Source organism: Megalopta genalis, unplaced genomic scaffold, assembly GCF_051020955.1.
Source record: "Megalopta genalis isolate 19385.01 unplaced genomic scaffold, iyMegGena1_principal scaffold0062, whole genome shotgun sequence".
Taxonomy (NCBI): domain Eukaryota; kingdom Metazoa; phylum Arthropoda; class Insecta; order Hymenoptera; family Halictidae; genus Megalopta; species Megalopta genalis.
This window is the reverse complement of record NW_027476131.1, coordinates 541,955-547,051: the sequence shown is the minus strand read 5'-3', so window position 1 is coordinate 547,051 and position 5,097 is coordinate 541,955.

The window sequence follows — 5,097 nt, the reverse complement described above, 5'->3', positions numbered from 1 at the left end:
ATCGTTTCGATTGTTGCGTCTGACTTCTGAAACACTAACAGATAGAGGCGGTCATTCCTACGATTTACGCGTTGCGGAGATTCCAAGAATAGCGAACGTCCGGACGGTGTCACTTTAATGCCAACGGTTTCGGAAGTCCATTATTCATTTACGCCATTCTTCGATTAATTATTATCCTGATAAACGTCACCCGGTGCGCAATCCGCCGATAAATCGTTATTCCGCAAACGGGCGCAACCGATGAAACGAGCAATTGATCTCGCCAACATCACGCGAGGTAATTGACCCGACGACAATTTTTTTACCGGAGATCAACGATTATACTGGATCGAGCATATTGCTACTTTGTTTGATATGCAAACCGAGCCGTTATTCGCTTACAACTATCCGAACAATTCGATTATAAATGGTTAATACATGTGAGGTTAATTGAACGAAGCGCCATTAAATAAATAGAAAAAAATATTGGCGAAAGACGCCGTTAAATGCACGCAATAAATTATCACCATATCTTCATTTGCTATTAGTTCATTAAGATTTCGCGTATTTCTGTAAACCTTCTATTCGCTCGAATTTTTTGCACCACTATACAAGAACTGGTAACTCGAAACTAGGAAATATGAATCTCTAGATGCAAAATAATGACGAAACTACAATGTTATTTTCTCGTGTTTTTTAATAACACCGATTTCCTTTTACCATCGTATTATTAAAGCTGTTTAAAAAAGCAGCCTTAAAAATAACTCCGCGCAGAAAATTCGAAATAATTCCAAGGGAACTACGAAATTGAAAATTGTCTAAATTTTCCCAAAAATTTGCACCAACAACTATTTTCGTACATTTTTTCCACATCAGGAAATAACAGAGATAAATCGCAGGGCGCGAAAACAGAAATTTGTCAAGCGACAATGGGTATAAAATGTAATTTGTCATTTTCGTGCAAAGCTGCAAATGAAATCGTATAGAACGACTCGCAGGCCTAGTTAAAATCCGTATTCAATTGAGCAATATGAAGGGACTCTGGGAAAAATTCTATTCAGAATTTTCCACTTATTTCTCCACGATGGTTCGCTACTGTTCTCGTATATATTGTTCATTATGGTATTTACCCGGCCCACATTCGCGGAACCGTTGTCAATACGTTTAATATATTTGTGCGAGCGGAGCTGTTATTGTTGAACCGGCTTTCAGCGCTAATAAAAATATTTTCTGCAACCGATACGTTGATAATTAATTTTGCAAATGCACGGTTTGTTTCATCGAATGTTTTTCCAGAGGGTTGACAGAGATGAGCAGTACAAGGTGGCTCAAGCGTTTCATTTTATTGCAATATTTTAATATTGCGTTTACTAATTCATCAATTTGTAATGTGAAATTCTTCTAAATTGTACAAGTTCAAGAATAATTTACTTTATTGTTCTTTGCCTGCTTTATATCATGGTGAACTATTAATAATAATTATATACACAAGTAACGTACTAAAATATAAGTGTGGATCTGTGGCATCAACAATAATAAAAAAAGACACTCACCATCTTAGCTTGATCTCTGAAATCACGTTTTAACACTAAATCTATCAAATCCTGATCATAGTAATAATAATCGGTTTCTCACTTTTCCTTTTAAAAACGTAGAAAATCTATTTTACTTTCGCAGAAAATAATTAACTACATTTTCTTTAGTAAGTTTAAATAAATGCAGTAATGTCATTTTTTTTAAATAACGCAGGTCAGTCACTTCGAGTGCTCTATTTAGTGTGAATAATTTCCGAACTAACATGGTTCTCGGTCATCGATCCCATAGACAGTATTCTCGCTTCGTTTTCACGAGACACCCTATATGAACAGTCGTCGTTTGTAAGACAGGATACACGTGACGTGCAGGCTCTAATGCAGCACTCGTAAAAAACATTGTAAAAGTGTGTCAAGTTGTAATGACTTTCCGGATCTGCAACCGCGGCGAGATATACCGTTTCGCAAGTGATCATCAACCGTTGCCAGGTAGACGTCGATTTTTAATGAAAAGCGTTAACGCGAATTCCAGGATCCCCCCGTTCGTCAAACACACAGACTTTTATTTGGTCACGTTTCGAGGACCGGAGCCGTCGAACTTTCGCTGACGGTTGCAGTTTCCGCGAAATTTCGGAACGTAAATCTGTTCCCGCGCGCACGCGATGGGGAGTTCCGAGACGAGATGGGAACTTCGCCGGCTGAACTTTGATGTACGAACTATGAGCAGCCTAATTTCGGTGTCAGAATACACACTTTCAAATGCAAATCCCTTTCGATATACGTTTCCTCGGGTGAACATCTTGATTGTAAATTTTACGGTCTCTTCGGCGAACTGAACGTGATCCCGCCACCGCCTCCAACAAAAACTGTTTGCCGGGACCAAGTAGCTGAGAAAGTCAGTCAAGGGATACGCTGTGTGTGGTTTTAGTGTAATTTAGAGCGTGCTGGGCTCGCTCGATTCGTGTTCTTGAAAACAAAAGGAACGAACCGGAATGAAAGAACGCTTCTGCGTGACGTCACTAGTTCATTTAGGTGTAGGTTAACGTACAACTTGTACAGTTACGAGCAGCAAGAGTTAACTAACAAACTCACTAGAAAGTATAAACAATGATACATTGGAAACAAGGATCAATTGCAATCAAGGATCATTAATTAAATATTACACATACATGTGAAAGGAAGAACAGTAAAACAAAGGGAAATAGTATACCCTTCTTATATTAGTAAATTACAAACTTTGCTCTTATTTATCGAACGAATTAATTGATAAGTTAAATATCTTTTGTAAATTTTTCTCTTAAAAATTCTTTTTTGTACTTTAACACTTTGACAGCCGCGTCGTCTACATATAGGCGATCGAAAATGATTGAATTATCAGATTTGAAAATTGATTTTCACGCTAATCCGTCATAATTTCTTAATTTTATTAATACCCGCGAAACGTAATAATATTGGAAATGCGATTCACGAGATACAAGTTTGCTTTGCAATTCGTAATTTAATGAAATGAAATACTTTAATTTCGAGAAATTTTAGTGGTTGTCGAAGCGTGGCAGTCGATGTGTTGAAGTCAGTAATAAATGAGAAAAGGTGTTTAATGTCGAAAGAAACTGGCAGAAAGTCGGAGCCTAATACGACGTTTAATTAGTTACGGCGGAAATCGCGCGGAACCGTAAAATACGGGCTGCCACGTGCAGTCCGCACGTTTAGGATTAACCATGTCAAGTTCAAATTAACCGGGCGGAGCTTCTGATAAGGGGGATTTCATGAGATCCATTCTTTCCGGTGAATTATGTATCATATGATTACATATCGTTTTCATAATCGTCGACAACAGGCAGCTATAAAAATGATACGCGAGGCTCGATTAAGCGTATCGTTTCCCAAATTTCCCATATTTTTTAGGTTAACTTAATTATTGACTGATCCTCGCAAGTGTACAGGACGTTGCAAAAGTGAAATGATCGAGGGAGAAACTGATGTACGAGCACCGGAATGGGTACCGCGTAAATCACGAATGAAAAGGGTCCAGCAGAATCTATTCGTACATGATCGAGTTCACGTCGACTTCGCGCAGCAAGAAAGAATTACATCCATATGACAATAACACGAGGTTCAGTCAGCGCTGGAAAGTGCTCGAAACCCCTGAGGACTTGCCCGGAAAGTTTAAGCAGAACGGATAGATGTAGGAAGAGAACTGAAAAAGAGTCCGACAGAGGAAAAGTAACTCATCCCAGGGACGAACAGATAGGTTACGTCCGCTAATAAGTGGAGTTCGCTCTGTTCCTGGTATAACTCGGAACATTCGAAAACTTTTAGAATCCCTTTATTTTCCATTTTTTTTTCGCCGTCGTAAACATATAATCGCAGTCGTCGCGCGAATACAAAATGAACACTAATTTCGACGGTGTTCTCAAATTTGGCTTGTCGGTTCGAATAATTGTGGAGTAAGATAGCATAAATGTACAATAGAACCAATATCTTTTATTCTATTGGGTTGGCAACTAAATAATTGCCGATTACAGTTATAGATGTCTCCCGGGCTCGGGGGGACCCGCCGGAGCAGGAGGCGGTCCAGTGCTTCGAGCTCCAGGCTCGGGGACTTGCGCTCGCCAGATGGCATGCGGAGCTTTGTTCCCCTGCCAGCGAGCACGTCCCTGGGGCTCTCCTGCCGCACTTCACCTCGTGGCGGGAGAGGCGGTTTGGCAGGCTCACGTACCGTGCGACGCAGGTGTTCACCGGGCATGGCTGCTTCGGTGTCTACCTGTGTCGCATCGGTCGGGAAGCGACGACGGTGTGCCTCCACTGTGGCGCGGAGGAGGACTCGGCGCAGCATACACTGGAGGTATGCCCTGCCTTTTCAGTGCTGCGCCGAGTCCTAAGACGGGATGTTGGTCGCGACCTCGCTCTCTCCAGCTTAGTTGGGGCCATGCTGGAGAGCCCGAGAAATTGGGCGGCAGCCATCGCCTTCTGCGAAGAGGTGATGCTGCAGAAGGAGGCTGCCGAGCGGGGTCGCCGTGAGCGGGGGGTGCGGCGTGTGCGCCCACGCCTAGAGCCCCCCCCCCCCGAGCAGATGAGAATAGGCGGGCGGCGGGTGTACCAGATTACTGGTTTAATTGCCCGCCGCCCGCCACCCCCCCCCCAACTGAAGCTGTCCTCCCCACAGTGGGAGTGACGAGGCGGTGTGGGGTGAGGTCCCCCGCACCGCCGAAGCAAGATGATTCATGGGGGGAGTATAAATCTCTCCCCTGGGACGCGGCCGGCCACCGCCATTCCATCCTGGTGGCCGGCCAGGCGAGGGGGAGCCGCGGTTGTGTTCTTTGAGAGTTCCCGTGGCTCCCCCGCTACTCACCAGCGCCCTAGGCCGCCGTGGGGATTTTAGCGGGTCAATCCCCGCACGGGGGTGTCTGACCAGCAGTTTTTTCCCCACGTTAAACAAAAAAAAAAAGAAAAAAGAAAAGTTATAGATTTTTATGATATCCGTAAATGTTATATTATAAAATCATTATTATTATTATTATTATGCTATTTTTTATTATCCGTGAATGTTAGCAACTCGACAAATTGAATGCAGCGGTCAAGGAAA